The sequence below is a fragment of the Ceratotherium simum genome, chromosome 33 (genome assembly GCF_057802395.1).
Source record: "Ceratotherium simum simum isolate JZ-2026a chromosome 33, ASM5780239v1, whole genome shotgun sequence".
NCBI classification, from domain to species: Eukaryota; Metazoa; Chordata; class Mammalia; order Perissodactyla; family Rhinocerotidae; genus Ceratotherium; species Ceratotherium simum.
In genome coordinates, this window is record NC_141932.1 from 32,247,872 (window position 1) to 32,266,201 (window position 18,330).

The window sequence follows — 18,330 nt, forward strand, 5'->3', positions numbered from 1 at the left end:
ACCCAAATGGCCAGGGGTCTCCACAGTCCCTCTGTGTTTCCTTCTGGGCAGAAAGGAATCCTGCATCCTAGAGCCTATCCCTGGACTCTGATGCTGGGATGGTGGGTCCAGTAGACCTGTGTTCCTGCTCTCTAAAAGGCTTTAGAAAACAAGCTGACAACAACTCCCCCACCCCTTATACTCCCCAAACACGCAGAAGACCTCACAGCCCTTTGGAAAGCTGCCGGAGAAAAGGGGATGAGAGAAATGCTGGTTTTACTGCACTTTGTTCCTGCAGGGCTGGGGAGAGTGTACAAGAAGAAAGCCCGAGGGTCTTTGTGGTTGACATGAAAGGCAGCATCTGGCAGAGGAAACGCTCCGATAGGACATGGGTGCAAATGCTACTTGACAATTCTAACCCAGGAGTGTTCTCGTTAGCATCCGTGATGGCTGGGATGATGAATTAGAGGAATAATTTTGGTTCTTTGTCAGGACTTGGATGATATCTTCCTGTGATACATCTGTAGCTGTGCATACTTAATTACTAACTAAAGAACAGACAGGAGGCATGAAGCGCGGGCACATCCTTATGCTACAGAACCAACACATGTGTTCAACGGGGTGTACAGTAAAGGAAAAAATGGGTTAGCAAGCTCCTCAGCCAGGGCCCTCCTGGGACCCTCGGATGAGCAGAAGGCCTGCCATTTTAACCTGGAAACAAGGAGGTGGCTTTGATGTGGGCAGGGTTAATTTAGGGGCTGCGGCTGGCTCGCTGCAGCAGCCACGTCTCTGCCTAGGCTCCCTTCAGACCAACTTTGTGTTCCTGGATTCAGACAAACGCATGAACAGTAGGTCTTGTGGAGTCTTGGGAGAAAGTTGACCTGCCTTTTCCCACTCACCTGTGTGTCTGTGTTCTGGTTCTGGCTGAGTTATTGGACTCACACATCCTTCACTTCCTGCGACTTCTCTCCTCCCGACCCCCCACCACCCGAATGGGACTCAGTCGGTTCCCTTGTTCCCCACAGCTGTCAGTGCAAAGCAGAGGCTGGCGTGGCCTTCAGAGGGTGGATGCTGCCTGCGGTCTGCAGGGGTGGTGAGGACCAGTTCCAGGTGGGGCTGCCTCAGCAGCAAAGACCAGCCTGCGTGAGGAGGGGGCAAGTTACTCAAGGGAGCCTCTTCCTGGAGAAACCGGCAGGCAAGTGGAGGCTCTACGTGAGCAGGAGCTGGGAGGCGGGGAGTATGGGCAAGGTAAGAAACAGTCCCCACTTTGGAGACTGTTTTCTGGGGCCAGTGGGAGATGGGCTGCTAAGGCAGTAGAGCCTAGGTCCTGCCTGGTCCTCAGAGGCCCGGCTGCCGGATTGCTCTCTGTTGGTACCACTGAAGAGTCACTGACAGCTCCTGAGCAGACCATCCACTGCTGAGACCAGGCCTTCTGGAAGAGGGTGCAGAAAAGGAAGGCTGGTCAAAAAGCTGTGTCCATGCCCAGTTGGAGGAAATAGGCCTGGAGCAGACGTGGCCAGAGGTGGGAGTGCAGGCTGGAGAGCTTGTTGCAAGCTCAGGTGAGGGGATCAGGGCAGAGTAGGGCGCACACCAGGGGGCCCTGGAGCCTCTGGAGCAAGACAACAGTTGGATGGGTGGGAGGAGAGCCAGAGGAGTGTCAAGGCTGGAGGCTGCCCGGAGAGAGGCCGAGGACAGGCCCCTTGCCGTGCCTTGTTTATGCCGGGTGCAGGCATGAGATCACACAGAAAGAGTTCCAGCCTCTAGAGCAGATAAAACCATCAGCAGATGCTGCACAGCCTGTGGTTGTCATGGGCAGGACGCACATCTAAGGAGCAGTGGGAGCCGAGATGGGAGACCCTCTGTCTTTGGAGGAGGGGATGGTGCACCTGCTAGGAGAGGGGGCTGGAGATGGTCCTTGGAGACTAAGGAGTTTTACAGGCAGAGGGGAGGTGGGGCTGTGGGGAAGGAGGGCATTGTGGGCAGAGGGGACCACCGAGGGTGCAATACCGAGGCTGCTCTCGGGGGTCAGAGATCTGGTTTCAAATGCCTAGTCCATTGTGGTTGGTTTTCTCCTAGAGAGTGAGGGGAACTTATATCAGATCTCTGGTGTCCTGCCCCAGGACCAGGGCTCTCCTCAGACGCATGGGCTCCTGGCTATGAATTTCTCATTTGCAAAAGTCCAGCAGGGGCAGCTCTGACCTGAGCCTGTGCCGAGGGAGCTGACGCACGAGAAGGACGGAGCACGGTGCTCCGTGCGCGACAGGTGCTCAACATTTGTCTCTATCATCGTCGTCATTATTTTGTCAACAGATCTCCAAAAGACAGAGAAAAAGCGTTCTGTGCACATCAGTCCTTAAGTGTCCAGGGAGTTCATGGAAACCATGACACATGCGCCCCGAAGGGATGTGGTGGAGGGATCGCAGTGTTTGGAACACGCAGTTTCTTTGCTTCCCTCTAATCGTTTCTGACTCGTATCAAGGACACGGACGAGAATGAATGCCTCGAGTCGAATAGGGGAGCGTGTGAATGCTGCCGTCCTCCGCGTGTGGACAGCAAGGTTATCTGCTGATTTAGTAAAGTTCAAGGAACTCGCATAACTCTCGTACCACGTGAGAGGAAGGAGGATGTAGCATCACCAAGCACCATGAAACATAGACTTTGGAGCTGGGCTGTCTGAGTTAAAGAGCCAGTGCCACTAGGAGCTTACCCCCGCTCATTGTGTGATCTTGGACAGGTTGTCTCACTCTCTGAGCCTCAGTTTCCTCATGTGTACAGTGGCACCTTATATGGACTAAAGAAGATAGTGTGCACTTGTAAAGTGGTTAGCACACTATCTGGCAATTAGTTGTATGTTTGTTACCTGTGTGAGTAGATACTTTGCTTGTATAAGGTCAAATATTTAAAACCACATATTTGATCTTATATTGATATAAACTGAGATTTAGCAGCAAATGGGACCATCTTCAGGTGTGCAGAGTGGTTGGTGAGGCCCCTCGATGTCACAGTGTTTGAAGGAAGAGTCAGCCATCCGCGGTGGTCTCTGGCTCGTCCACAAACACTCCTCCGACGTGTTTGTCTAGAGGTTTGGTATGTTTGTCAAACCCTTTCCTCTACTTCACTAGCAACCTGACTGTAAATGAATGAGTTTGGGGAAATTTCACGTTAAGGTTCAACAGGGATTTAATGTTTGTCTGCTCTTGACGTGAGGGGTTGCTGCTGCCGCCCTGGTGGGGCCCGGCAGGCTGAGGTGCGCCGGGAGGAGGGCTCCTCCCTTCACTCTTGTTCTGAGCGGTGTTGGGGGCTCAATATTCTTAAGTGCTGGCTGCTCTGAGTGATCATTTATGTGCCAGCTTGGCCAGGGAGGAAGATTTGACGAACACGTGCTTTTCTGAATGAACTGGATGAAAGGCAGGTCAGGCCATGTTCAGCAGCCTCCCCGCTGCCGGGGGGCCGCGTCCGCGAAGGCGGTTAGGGGTAGATGTGTTATCCTGGAGGAACCAGCCGATGGAGACGGGGAGCCCGTTTCCTTATCTTACAGGTCAGACAAGGAGACCTGGGGAGGGGCAAGGGGTTTCTCGAGGTCACAGCCATGCACCCAGAAACATTGTGTGAGCAGCTCAGGCAGTAATTGGCTCTGTGGTTTAATTTTTGCAGTTTTATGTGAAAAGTTGCTTTATTGCCAATGGGAAATTGTCTTCTGGGCTCTTGCAAGTGAAGAAGGTCAAATGGCTACAATTAAAGAAAACCTTAAACTAGGAGTTCAACAACTCACAAAGGGAAAAGTGGGCCCAGGGGGAGCCACGGGCAAGTGGAGGAGGCAGAGCCCCATCCAAGAGACTGGCCCCCACTCAGTGCCAGAGGGTCTGGCCTCAAGGGATTTCAGGCAGAGTTATCCATATCTATAGTACTTCCAGTTTTCACTGTTGCTCTGATTTTTCTACAGAAGCTGGGAATCCAGAATTTTATGTGAAGCCCTCAGTTGTTCAGTGTTGGCAACTCAGTGGGCCAAACAATTCACTTCAGCAGAAGCCCGCCAGTCTGCCACGTCTGGCTGGAACCCGCAGCAGGCTGGCCCGAAGTGTGTGGTGTGGGCGGGTGTCAGGAGGTGAGTAGCTATCACGGAGAGCTCATGCCGTCTCGGTGGTGTGTACAGCTTCCCCCAGCAAAGAGAAGATGGATGATCCCGCATCCCCTCTACATCCTTGTCTTATGTCATCAAAGATGACACTCTTGCCATTGATTCTGAAAGCAGGACTTTCAATCATTCTGAAGAACTCGGAGTCTAGAGTGAGACGGAGGAGCGTGTTTCAGTGTCTGCAATGGCAAAATCTTGTGGAGAAACTTTGTCTTGAGTGCTCCTGTATGCAGCTGGCTTCCTGTGACACCCTGGCTTTGCTCTCCGGCCTTTGCTGCCCCCTTGGTGGGCCTGGGCAGGCTGAGGTGCATCAGGAGGAGAGGTGGACGCTTAGGCAGAGCACGGCCCCTCCCTCTGCTCCTGGTTTTGAGCTGTGTTGGGAGCTCAGTATTCTTGAAATAGTGCCCCAGAGCCCATCTCTGTCCAGAATCCAAACACTGGGCTTCTCTTTCTTATTCCTTATGCCCGAAGGGAGAAGCTGACTGGTCTCAGAAGCCGGTGTGTGCTAGTGGGAAAGGGTAATCACCAGAGAACGTTAAATTGAGGTGTAATTCACATTGCAGGTCAAGTGTGCCCTTCAATCAGTTTTGACACGTGCACATCAAAACGGAATGTGTACCTCATCCCAGAACGGGTCCTTGTGCACCTTCCCACCATTCCCCCCACCATTGTGCATGTACTATAACTTCCTATAAATGGAATCATATAGCGTATACTTTTTTGTGTCTGGCTTCTTTCACTCAGCCTATTTTTGAGATTCAGGTTGTGTGGCTAAGTAGTTTATTCCTTGTAAGTACTGAGGTGAATTCCCCTGTATGAGTACATCACAGTTTATTTATCTGTTGATGGACATCAAGGTTTTCTTAAGTTTGGTGTTATTGTGAGTAAAGCTGCTATGAACACTCTTGTGAAAGGCTTTTTGTGAATACACGTTTTCACTTATTTTGGATAAATACATGGGAGCAGATTTTCTGGGTCATGGGGTAGATGTATGTGTAACATTTTAAGAAACTGCTGAACAGTTTTCTAAGTGGTTCTACTCTTTTATACACTCGCCAGCTATATATGAGGGTCTGATTGCTCCACATACTCTCTAGCAACTGTTTCATTTTGGTCATTCTCATCAACTTATAGTGGTGTTTTGTTGTGGTTTTTAGAACATGCATTTTTAAAAATAGATTTTAATTTTTACAGAAGTTTTGAGTTCACAGCAAAATAGAGCAGAAGGTACAGAGGTTTCCCATATACCCTCTGCCTCCACATATACATAGCCTCCTCCACTATCAACATCCTGCACCAGAGTGGTACCTTTGTTGCAATCAATGAACCTACATTGACACTTCATTATCACCCAAAGTTCATAGTTTACATTAGGTTTCACTCTTGGTGAACCTCATTCTACGGATATAGACAAACGTATAATGACAAGTATCCACCATTATAACATCATATGGAGTAGATGCACTGCCTTAAAAGTCCTCTGTGCTCCATCTATTCACCCCTTCTTCCCCCAAACCCCTGGCAGCCACTGATCCTTTTAGTCTCCATAGTTTTGCTTTTTCAGATGTCATATAGTTGGAATCATACAGTACATAGCCTTTTAGATTGGCTTCTTTCATTTAGTAATACACATTTAAGTTTCCTCCATGTCTTTTCATAGCTTGATAGCTCTTGTTTTTCTTTAGTGCTCAATGATAATCCATCATTTGAATGTAACACAGTTTCTTTATCCGTTCACTCACTGAAGGACATCTTGGTTGCTTCCAAGTTTTGGCAATCATGCATGAAGCTGTTATAAATATAAATATAATATATTAAATATAAAAATACATGCATATTTTTGTGTGGACATAAGTGTTCAACTCTTTGGGTAAATACCAAGGAGTGTGATTGCTGGATCATATGGTAAGAGTATGTTTAGTTTTGTCAGAAACCACCGAACTGTCATCAAAAGTGGCTGCACCGTTGCATCCCCATCAGCAACGAATGAGAGCTCCTGTCGCTTCACATCCTCACCAGCATTTGGTGTTAGTGTTCTGGATTTCAGCCATTCTAATAGGTGTGTAGTGGTATCTGATTGTTGTTTTAGTTTGTAATTCCCCAGTGGCATCTTTTTATATGTTTGTTTGCTATCTGTATATCTTCTTTGACGAGGTGTCCGGGTCTTTTGCCCATTTAGTAATTGGGTTGTTTGTTTTCCTATTGCTAAATTTTCAGTACTTTGTATGTTTTAGATAAGTCTTTTTTTTTTTTTTTTTGGTGAGGAAGATCAGCCCTGAGCTAACATCCACACTAATCCTCCTCTTTTTGCTAAGGAAGACTGGCTCTGAGCTAACATCTATTGCCAATCCTTCTCCTTTTTAATTTTTCCCCAAAGCCCCAGTAGATAGTTGTATGTCAGTTGCACATCCTTCTAGTTGCTGTATGTGGGATGTAGCCTCAGCATGGCCGGAGAAGAGGTGCATCAGTGCGCACCCGGGATCCAAACCCGGGCCGCCAGTAGCGGAGTGCGTGCACTTAACCACCAAGCCACGGGGCCGGCACTAGATAAGTTTTTTATCAGATATTTCTTTTGCAAATATCGTCTCCTAGTCTGCAGTTTGTCTTCTCATTCACTTGACAATGTCTTTTGCGGAGCAAAAGTTTTTAATTTTAATGAAGTCCAGCTTATCAATTAGTTTCTTCATGGATTGTGCCTTTGGTGCTGTATCTAAAAAGTCATCACCTTACCTAAGATCATCCAGGTTTTCTCCTTTGTTATCATCTAGTAGCTTTAAAGTTTTGTATTTTACATTTGATCTATAATCCAGTTTTTTTGAAGGATATAATTCTATTCTAGATTCATTTTTTACATTTAGATGTCCAGGTATTCCAGCACCATTTGTTGAGAAGACTACGTTTGTGTTATTTTATTGTCTTTACTCCTGTGTCAAAGATCGATTGACTATATTTAGTAGGTCTATTTCTGGGCTCTTTATTCTGTTCCATTGATATATTGGTCTATACTTTTGCCAATATCACACTGTTTTGGTTTCTGTAGCTTGTAAGTAAGTCTTAAGTCGGGTAATGTCCCTCCTTCAACTTTGTTCTTGTCTTGCAATATTACATTGGCTTTTTTGGGTCTTTGCCTTTGCATGTAAACTTTAGAATCAGTTTGTTGATATTTAAAAAATAACTTGCTGGAATTTCAATTGTAATTGCCTTGAATCCATAGGTTAAGGTGGGAAGAAACTATATTTTGACAAAATTAAGTCTTCCTATCCATGAACATGGAATATCTCTCCAGTTACTTAATTCTTCTTTGATTTTTTTTATCAGGGTTTTTTAGTTTTCCTCATATAGATCTTGTACATATTTTGTTAGATTTATATGTATTTTTTTTGAAGGATGCTAATAACTGTTATTGTGTTTTTAGCTTCAAATTCCACTTGTTGATTAGTAGTATATAGGAAAGCAAATGACTCTTATATATATTGACTTATATCCTGCAAACTTGCTATAATTGCTTATTAGTTCTAGAAGATTTTTTTTTTGTTGATTCTTTCAGATTCTCTACAGAGACAATCATGGCATCTGCAAACAAAGACAGCTTTATTTGTTCCTTATCAATCTATATACCTTTTTTTTCCTTTTCTCGTCTTATTGCATTAGCAAGGACTTCGAGAACGATGTTGAAAAGGAGTAGTGAGAGGGGACGTTCTTGCCTTGTTCCTGATCTTAGTAAGAAAGCTTCTAGTTTCTCAAAATTAAGTATAATAGCTGTAAGGTTTTTGTAGATGTTCTTCATAATGTTGAGAAAGTTCCTCTCTATCTCTAGTTTGCTGAGAGTTTTTTTTTTTTTCCATCATGAATGGGTGTTGGATTTTTGTCAAATGATTTTCATGCATCTATTGATTATGATCATGTGATTCTTCTCCTTTTAACCTGGTGATGTGATGGATTATATTAATTGATTTTCAAATATTGAAACTCCTTGCATACCTGGCATAAATCCCACTTGGTTGGTGAATATAATTCTTTTCATATTTCTTCGTTGGAGTTGATTTGCTAATATTTTGCTGAGGATTTTTGCATCTAGGTTCCTTGGAGAGATTGGCCTGTAGTTTTCTTGTCTTGTGATGTCTCTGTCTCATTTTGGTATCAGGGTAATGCTGACTTCATAGAATGAATTAGGAAATATTCCCTCTGCTTCTATCTTCTAGAAGAGATTGTAGAAAATTGATATATTTCTTCCTTAAATGTCTGGTAGAATTCACCAGTGAACCCATCAGGGCCTGGTGCTTTCTCTTTTGGAAAGTTGTTATTTATGGATTTGATTTCTTTAATAGATATTGGTCTATTTATTTATTTATTTATTTATTTTTAAAGATTTTATTTATTCATTTTTCCCCCCAAAGCCCCAGTAGATAGTTGTATGTCGTAGGTTCACATCCTTCTAGTTGCTGTACGTGGGACTCGGCCTCGGGTTGGACGGAGAAGTGGTGCCTTGGGGCGTGCCCGGGATCCGAACCCGGGCCGCCAGCATCAGAGCGCGCGCACCTAACCGCTAAGCCACGGAGCCGGCCCGATATTGGTCTATTTAAATTGTCTATTTCTTCTTATGTGAATTTTGGCAGATTGTGTCTTTCAAAGAATTGGTTCATTTCATCTAGGTTCCAAATTTGTGGGCATAAGTGGTTCATAATATTCCTTATTATACATTTAATGCTCATTGGACCTATAGTGATATCCCTTCTTTCATTTCTGATATTAGTAATTTGGGTGTTCTATTTTTTTCTTAGTTAGCCTGGCTAGAAGCTTACTGATTTTAGTGATCTTTTCAAAGAACTAGCTTCAGGTTTTTTGATTTTTCTCTGTTGATATCTTGTTTTAAATTTCATTGCTTTCTGCTCTAATTTTTAATATTTATTTTTTTCTGCTTACTTTTGATTTAATTTGCTCTTCTTTTTTCTAGTTTCCTAAGATGGAAGCTTAGATGATTGATCTTAAATCATTCTTCTTTTCTAATATGTGTATTCAATGCTATAAATTTTGCTCTAGCACTGATATTGTTGCATCCTACAAATTTTTATAAGGTATGTTTTCGTTTTCATTTAGTTCAAATATTTTAAAATTTTATCTTGAGATTCCTTCTTTGACCCATGTGTTATTTAGAAGTGTGTTGTTTAATTTTCAAATATTTTGTGATTTTCCAGCTATATTTCTGTTATTGATTTCTAGTTTAATTCCATTGTGGTCTGAGAGCAGACATGGTATGATTTCTATTCTTTTAACTGTGTTGAAGTGTGTTTTATGCCCATAGTATGGTCTGTCTTGGTGAATGTTCCATGTGAACATGAGAATAACGTGTATTCTGTAGTTGGATGAAGTAGTGTATAGATGTCAATTGTATTCAATTGATTGGTCATGCCATTGAATTCACCTGTGTGCTTGCTGATTTTCTGCCTGTGGGATGTGTCCATTTCTGATAGAGGGGCACTGAACTCTCCAAGTATGACAGTGGATTCATCCCTTTCTCCTTGGAGTTCTATCAGTTTATGCCTCACATATTTTGACACTATTGTTAGGCATACACACATTAAGGATTATTAAGTATTCTTGGAAACTTGACTCCTTTATCATTATGTAATGCCCCTTTTTATCTCTGATAACTTTCCTTGGCCTGAAGCATGCTGTGTCTGAAATTAATATAGCTATTCCACTTTCTTTTGATTAGCGTTAGCATGGTATATCTTTATCCATTCATTTATTTTTGTTTGTTTGTTTGTTTTAATCAATTTTATTTTATTAGTCAACACTTTATATATTTTGACATAGTTTATCAAAAGAGGGTTACATCCTCGTAGCAAAGAAGCTTCTTAATAAATTTTAATGCATCAATTGATAAAAAAAGTTTTATTTTAAAATAAAAATTTAAAAATAAAAATGCATAATTTTGTTTTAAGCAATCACTAGATAATACAGTGTATCTATAAATTAATGATTATATTCTTTTTTTTGGTAGCCATCCTAGCAAATTTTCCAGAGGAATCATTGAAAAAAGGTATTAAAAAAACCCTTTATTGAGGTATAATTGACATACAAAAAGCTGTACATGTTTACTGAATACAACTTAATGAGTTTGGAGATAAGTGTACACCTTTGAAATCATCACCATAATCTATGCCATAAACACATCCATCCCCTCTAAAAGTTTCTTCTTACCCCTTTATTTATTATTTTTTGTGTGTGATAAGAACACAGCATAAGATCTACCCTCAGCAAAATTTTAAGTATGTGATACAGTATTGTTAACTATAGGCACTATGTCTATATGAGTCTTTATATTTAAAGTGGGTTTCTCGTAGGCAACATATAGCTGAGTGCTGTTTTTGGATCCGCTCTGAAAATCTCTGACTTTTAATTGGGATATTTAGGCCAATAACATTTGAAGTGATTATGGATGTAGTTGGATTAACATCTACCACATTTGTTACTGTTTTCTATTTGTTGCCCTTGTTCTTTATTCCTCTTTTTGTCTTCCACTCTTCTTCTGCCTTTTGTGGTTTTAGTTGAGCATTTTATGTGATTCCATTCTCTCTCCTTTATTAGCATATCACTTATAATTTTTAAAAACTTTTTTTAGTGTTTGCACCAGACTTTGCAATATACCTTTACAACTAACCCAAGTCCACTTTCAAATAATGCTATACCAATTCATAGGCAGTGCAAATACTTTATAGAAACAAAATATTCCTAATTCCTCACTCCTATTCCTTGCATCACTGCTGCCATTCATTACACTTATACATAAACATACATAAAAATATAGATAGAAACATAGATAGGTAAGCATAGATAACAATATATTGTTGTATTATTATTTTGAACAAATTGTTATCTGTTAGATCTGTTAAGACTAAGAAAAATAAAAGTTTCTGTTTAACCTACCTTATTACTTTCTGATGCTTTTCCTTTCTTTCTTTATGTAGATCTGAGTTTTTGACCTACAGTAGTCTCCCCTTATCTGCAGTTTTGCTTTCCATGGTTTCGCTTACCCACAGTCAACTACAGTCAGAAAATATAATGGAAGATTCCAGAAGTAAACAATTCATAGTGTTAAATTGCATGCTGTTCTGAGTAGTGTGATGAAGTCTCACACTGTCCAGCTCCATCCTGCCTGGGACGTGACTCATCCCTTTGTTCAGGGTACCTATGCTGTACATGCTACCCACCATTAGTCACTTAGTGGCCATCTCAGTTATCAGATCAACTGCTGCAGTATCACAGTGCTTGTGTTCAAGTAACCCTTATTTCACTTAATAATGACCCCAAAGAGCAAGAGTAGTGATGCTGGCAATTTGGACATGCCTGAGAGAAGCGATGAAGTGCTTCCTTTAAGTGAAATGTTGAAAGTTCTTGAGTTAATAAGAAAAGAAAAAAATCATAGGCGGAGGTTGCTAAGATCTACAGTAACTTTTATTACAGTATATTCTTATAATTATTCTATTTTATTATTAGTTATTGTTGTTAATCTCTTACTATACCTAATTTATAAATTAAACTTTCTCATAGGTATGTATGTATAGGAAAAAGCATAGTATATATAAGGTTTGGTACTATTCATGGTTTCAGGCATCCACTGGGGGGTCTCAGAATGTATTCCCCATGGATAAGGGGAGAAACACAAGTCTTCTGCAGCTGAGAAGCCCTGCCGCCCACAGGTCCACACAAACAGTCAACACAGTCTTGCCCCGTGTGCGCGCCCCGACCACCCGAAGTGGACCCAGTCTCTCCAGGGCAGGAGCCCACACACTCCGCCACTGCCCCACGCTCTCCACCCACTCCTTGTGCATGCCCTGCCCTGCTAAAGTCGGCTCAGTTGCCAGGCTGCGGAGAATCCAGTCACCAATCTATGCAGGCCCACAAGTTGCCTGAGGGCTTGCTGTTGGGTGGGGCCAGTCTCTAGGGTGGGCTGCCTGCCCTGGCTGAGCTCCATTAAATCGGTGCTCTAGCAGGTGGGGCAGACCCTGGGCTAGCAGGCCCCAGGGAGAACTCCAATGGCGTCTGTGTCAGCACGCTCACACCAGGCCACAACAATGGCCGCCGCCAATGTCCCAGTCCCTGGAGAGGTCTCACCCCTCACCGAGATGCACTCAGGGCCTATTAGGTGAGTCTCTTTTCACCACAGCACTGTGCACCTTTCTTTCTGGTGATTTTAGGATGCTTTCTGGAACGGGTGAGTTTGTGTGCGGGCCCTTTAAGAGCCAGTTTTAGTTTCTTTGTGAACCGGGTTTTCTGGGGGTACTCCCCAGTGTTTTAGTAGCAGGCAAAGCCAGATATTATGCCGCTAGTCTCGATTGTGCTGGGTCCACAAAATGCCCACAGCGGGGGCGCTCCCAGCTCAGGGCCCCGGCTCCTCCAGGGAGGCTGCGTACCTGTGGGCGGCTCCCGGCGGCCGTGACGCTGGCGGCTTGTGAAGGCGGCGTTTCCTCTCCAGAAGGGAGTCTCTGCCTCTTCCACCTCAGTTAGGATTGTCCGTTGTTGCAGGACTTCCTCTTATCCAGTTTTCAGTTCTGTCTCGGGGGTAATTTTTCCACAAATAGTTGTAAATTGGCTGTGTCCACGGGAGGAGGTGAGTTCCGAGTCTGCTTACGCCGCCATCTTGACTTCTGTCCCTGCCAAAAATCAATTGACAGTAAATGTGAGGTGCTGTTGCTTTTCAAACCTTAATTTCCAAGATTTTGCTTCTAGTATATATAAATACTATTTTAAAAATTATAGACCTTATATCCTTTGACTTTGCAAAACTCACTTGTTAGTTCTAGTGACTCTTTTTGTGTGTGTAGATTTCTTAGAATTTTCTACTTAGATGACCCTGCAATCTTCCTGTAATGATAGTGTTACTTTTTTCTTTCTAGCTGAAAATGTTTATCATGAATGCTTACTTAATTTTGTCAATAGTTAATTTTTTCTGCATCTGTTTAGATGATTATATGTTTTTTTCTTTTTTAGTATGTTAATATGGTTAATAACATTGACGTTTTGATGTTAAACCAACTTTGAACTCCTGAATTAAATCCCAATTGGTCATGTTTTATTATATTTTTTCATATGTTGCTAGATTCAATTTCTAAAATTGTGATAATGATGTTTTCATCTGTGCATGAGAGATATTGGTGTGCAGTTTTCTTTTCTTGAAACGTTCTTTTCTAGTTTTGGTACCAGGGAAATGCTGGCCTCATAAAATTAGAGGAGTTCTCTCTTCTATTTTTTGAAAGAATTTTGTAGCATTGATATGAATTTACTCTTAACTGTTGGGTGGAAGTCACCAGTGAAGCAGTGAAGCTATCAGGGACTGCAGTTTTCTTTGTAGAAAGAATTTACACTGTAGATTCAATTTCATAATTTAATTTCAGATTACCTATTTATTCTTAAGTGAGGTTGGTTATTTAGAGTAGTTTAGTAGTTCTGTTTCTTAGAAATTTGTCCATTTTATGTGCATTAATTAATTGGTATAACTTTTTTTTTTTTACAATCTTTCCTCCTTTTGTGAGGAAAAAGTCTAACCTCAGAACATTTCCAGATCAGAGGAGCTACTGGGAAGAAGGGAACAGCTCTCTTCTTTGTGACTCCAAAATGCAGAACACTTGGGGAATACCTATAGGAAGGTCTTTTGTCTCAATAATACAGAAATATTTTTCTGAGTGTTGTATAGTTTGACAGTAGAAGAGACAGGAACATGTGGTGAGACCTGCATCACCAGAAGTAATCAAACAGGACCGAGGGGCACTTGCAGGAGTGTTGTATTCCACAACGAATATTGGCCTTTTTTGGGGGATGGGGCCTCGGGGGATGAAACAAACTTTATAGACATTTCCAACTAGGGGAATATATTATATTGGGAGCAGAACAACAGTGTTTGAGGGAAGCGTAGATCATGATGTTGAGGAGGATGTTTATATTTTTGAATACTTATTATGTGTTGTGTAGCTCACACCTATTAGTTTTTATGCTGAGAACAGTTTATGAGGTAGGTGTCATCCAATTTTACAGACGAGGAAACCGAAGCTCCCGGGTAGAGTGTGCTGTTTTATTTCTGTCCTCACTCCTCCCCCCATGCATTCATTCTCCACTCTGCTTGTGACCCTAGGAGGCCGACTCCTGTGAACCACAGTGGCCAACGGGAGAGTATCAGGGGTTGAAGTGTGGGAAGGGAGAGAGGTCAGAGTATTTCTTTTCTGTCTCCTTGTGCTCCTGCACCTCATCTCTAAGAGTGGCTAGACCATGCTCCCCACCCTTGCTGGGCGCCAGTAGCGCTCTTTCCTCCCATCGTCCCTTCAGGCCCATAATAGGTAGTGTTTTCCTGTGGTTACCAGGTCCTGGCTGCCTCCACCAGGGAGGTGACAATCACTTGCTAGCTCTCTTGACCTCATCGAGTCTCACATCTCTGTAAACAATCACTGCATTGAAGTCTGACCAGTTGCACCGTCTGAGTTGCATGATCTGAGTGACAGACCCCTAACTGATATGATAAACAAAGTCTTCAGAATTAGTTAACTAAATCTAGTTGTGGCTGAGCAACTCTGTCCATAAGAGCTGGTTTGGGTGAGCAAACCAGTCCAAAGACAGGGCAGAGAAAGCGTCTCACTCTCTCCTTCAGCAGCAGTGAGGTGAGGTGCTGGCTCCAGCAGCCCCACGATGTGCGCCGGTCTAGAAGGAAGAGGTGGCGGGGTTAGACTAGAGGTCTGGAGCCCTTGGTTCTTGTCCGAGCTTTGATGTCGATTGCAGAATAACCTTGACCTATTCCCTTCCAAGGGCCCTCAGCACTCAGATGTCAAGGGCGGCTTTCCCACCTCTTGGGGTTTCAATGAGTACCTAATAAGGAAATGATTTTGAAAAGCACAAAGCAGAACAAATATACTAGGTAGCTTTGTTTTCATGGTTATCAGTAGTGGCAGCTGCCAGCTGTGGGGTTAACTATTGTTCTGTCCATTCTAGTCCTGAGCCTGGAATAGGGTGAGAAAAGTTAGAGGGGCTTGCCATCTCCCGTTCCCGCAGGGCTGCCCACTTCTCCGCCATGCTGGGTTTGGGGAGGGGGGAATCAGCCTGATGTGGCCTCACATGGCCCTCATTTAAGGCTTGTTTGGGTCCTGCTGGGCAGAGAGGGGGTTTCTAGCTTTTAAGAAGAGGACGAATTAAATCCGCGGCAGCAATGAGCTTACCTTGGCATTTTTCATGATTTTCTGCAGCATTAAAAACTTTTGCCAATGTTTGCATTTAATAGCTTCCACCTTGGCGAAATTAGTGAGGTTCCCAACTGTGATTTCAATGGTTCTTAGAGTAGTGGGGCATTTGTAAATTGCTGCCAGAAATTAATAGCGACCTACGAAAGAGAGAAAAAATAATTGAACAGGAACTAGTGAGTGAAGATTTAAATGAAAGAAAGGAGAAAAAAGTATATACATTTGAAGAGACAGCTAGGTAGATATGGATATATGTATGTATATGTATTCTTTACTTTGATGGTTTTATTTATTTGATATATCAGGAAAACCTGATAGAAAAATTGTCTTGTTTTCTGCTGTGGTGATTATTTCACAAAGGAATGAGAGGAATCCCTGCTTCACAACAGCACCCTTCTACCCCTGACCCCATGCACTTCTGGAAACTAGCCCCAACACCTCTCCAGAAGCTTGCTGGGGCCTTTGTATTTCATATTGATTTTTATTTTTGGTGAGGAAGATTTACCCTGAGCTAACATCCATCGCCAATCTTCCTCCTCTTTTTTTTTAATTTTTTGCTTGAGGAAGATTGTCCCTGAGCTAACATCTGTGCCAATCTTCCTCTATTTTGTATGTGGGATGCCTCCACAATGGTGGCTGATGAGTGGAGTAGGTCTGTGCCTGGGATCTGAACCCATGAACGCTGGGCCGCCAAAGTGGAGTGCGTGGAATTCTAACCACTGGGCAACAAGGCTGGCCCCTGTATTTTGTATTTTAATGCCTGAGTAAAAGGTCAAAAGTCATATGCCTACAAGGGAAGATCAAGTGCCCACCCCACCCCCCAGGCTTCTGATTGGAGTCAGATATCCAGAATTTTATGGAAAATCTTTCATTTTAAAGGTTGGAAACAAATTTTTGTTAAAAGCACACACTATGCAGACCTGGTCAAAAATATTAGGGTGAAGCTATGAAATTGGCACTTTGTGGGGCCATACGTTGGCTGTTTGTCACCTTCTGAGGGGGCACATTTTTGAAACTGAGCTGTAACACAGTAACGTGTGTCTAGTGCACTAACACCGAGTGTGCATCTCCTTGGATCTCACATTTGTACACACCTGTTCTGTGTGACCACTGCTCAGATGGAGAAGTAGAACATCTCAGTGCCCACGAGGTCCCCGTGCCCTCTCCCTGCCAACACTCGCTCCCTCACTGAGGGGATTCTAAAGGGAGGAAATGGCCTAACTGGGGTGGGGCAGTGAGCCTCCCTGGGCCAGACAGGGGAGAGAGGGTTTGGGGGTTAGGGGTGGTGGATGGAGCCCCGTGCTGCCTTGCACATACACTAGGATGCTGGGGAGGGGCAGCTCTGGCATTCCTCAGGAAGCTTGCCAGACATTGGGACCCTGAGTCCGAAAGGGCTAAGGGTTCTGGGCTGGGAGCGGTGTGGAAAGACAGGAAGCACATCCCTTGAGTCAACCTCATAGGTCACAGGAAGGCAGGGAGCCCAGAAAGTGACAACCCTAGGGACTGAGGGCATTTGAAGGTGTGGACTGTGCAGGCACCCAGCGTTCCTGCAGACCCTGAGGGCAGGGAGAGGCCCCCAGCACTTCGGAGGTGCTCTAGCCCACCACCACCAGTCAGTGAAGGAGCTGGTAGGAGGGCAATGAATGAGTCAGATTCGTTTGTTTCTGATAAAACAGGCATGTAGCGCTTCTATTTCTCGCGCTTCATGTCAAGGAGCAAATCATATGTCTTATATTTGCTTTGCTTGAATTTTAATTGGCAGAGCCTAGCCTGCCTGGCTGTGTGCCAGGTGGTGTTGGCTGGAGTTCTGGCCCAGCCCTGGGTCAGCCTGCGGAGCGGTTGCATGAATGAGGCAAAATTTCAGCTGCCTCTCAGCCCCTAGGTGAGCTGGCTTCCAGATTTTGTTTTTTCCCACAGGTCTTAGAGGATTTTGTTCTCATACACAGAAGGGAGGATTTGGGGAGGGGATTCGAGCCCATCAGAGAAGAGCCACTAAGGGTTGCAACTTTTTCCTGATCCTGGAGGGAGTTGGCACTCGGCTGTGGTGAGAGAAGACACAAATGCCTTTCTCCCCTGTGAAGCCAGCAATGGCCACAGAGAGCCCAGTTTCACCTGGTGACTGCGTGCGTGCGCTGGGTTAATGATGCTTTGGAACTGCTGTCTGAACTTCCTCTGGTTGCACACTGGCCTCTGTGAGCCGCTGGGATGAATGGTGGCTTTGTGTAGGTGAGTGCGAGTGGCTCTAGGTGTAGCTCTGTCCGCTTTCCTCTTCTCTCCACTCGCAAGGAGCAGACTTGGAGTCCTGTGCTCTCATTTAACGGGACTGAGTCGGCAGTGTCTCCGCTCTCAGGGAGGCACCTATAGGGAGGCTCTCCTGACCTGGCCAGGTAGACGGGCCTCTCTCGGGCCGGGTCCCTCCAGCCTCACTCTCTCTCTCCACTGGCATCCCGTGAGCATGGGGGCTGCCCTGTTCACACGAGGACCCCAGCCCTAGATCGAGTAGCCGCAGGCATCCTATTCCCCAGCTTTGAATGTCAGGCCCTGTCTTTGGGCAGGGGTGGTAGGAGCAGGTCCTCGACAGAAGTGGAATAGGATTAAAATGGTCACGACGTGTGGGCACATGGGGTACACAGTGGTGGGCCGTGCCCTTTCTGTCCTGGATCACATCAAATCCTTGCACAACCCTGCGAGGAAGGTGGTTTCATTTCTTTCAACAGATGAGAAAACTGAGATTCGAGCTGCCCAATAGATAATTTGCCCCATAACTCTGAGCTCAGATTTTGAATCCAGGGCCCTCTGCTTCCTGCTTCCACGTGCTTTCCAGTTCACCAGGAGCCATAGGCACAAATGCACACAAAGGGGATGCCAGGGCTGGCGGAATAATTTGTGAAGCCCAGTGCCAAATGAGAATGCAGGACCCTTTGTTCAAAAACGGAGATAGTGGCGGCAGCCCATTAAACCAGGCACGGGGCCCTGTGAGCCTGCACAGGC

General features: G+C 44.2%; 2 long non-coding RNA genes across 3 annotated transcripts in view; one reads left to right on the forward strand and one right to left on the reverse strand.

The window, feature by feature from the left end:
* Positions 1-1,761: 1,761 nt before the first annotated feature.
* On the reverse strand, positions 1,762-12,586 carry LOC147912928 (uncharacterized). Its single transcript, XR_015549531.1, has 3 exons — positions 12,532-12,586; positions 11,045-11,161; positions 1,762-4,619 (listed from the first exon to the last, which is right to left on the reverse strand). It is a non-coding gene; the product is annotated as an uncharacterized LOC147912928 (long non-coding RNA).
* The window catches only part of LOC147912929 (uncharacterized), a 45,058-nt gene continuing 38,730 nt past the window's right edge, over positions 12,003-18,330 (forward strand). Inside the window, exon 1 of one of the 2 annotated variants that reach the window (XR_015549529.1) lies at positions 12,003-12,263. This is a non-coding gene — a long non-coding RNA (uncharacterized LOC147912929). The remainder of the gene's footprint in view (positions 12,264-18,330) is intronic. The other variant, XR_015549530.1, reaches the window with a different exon arrangement.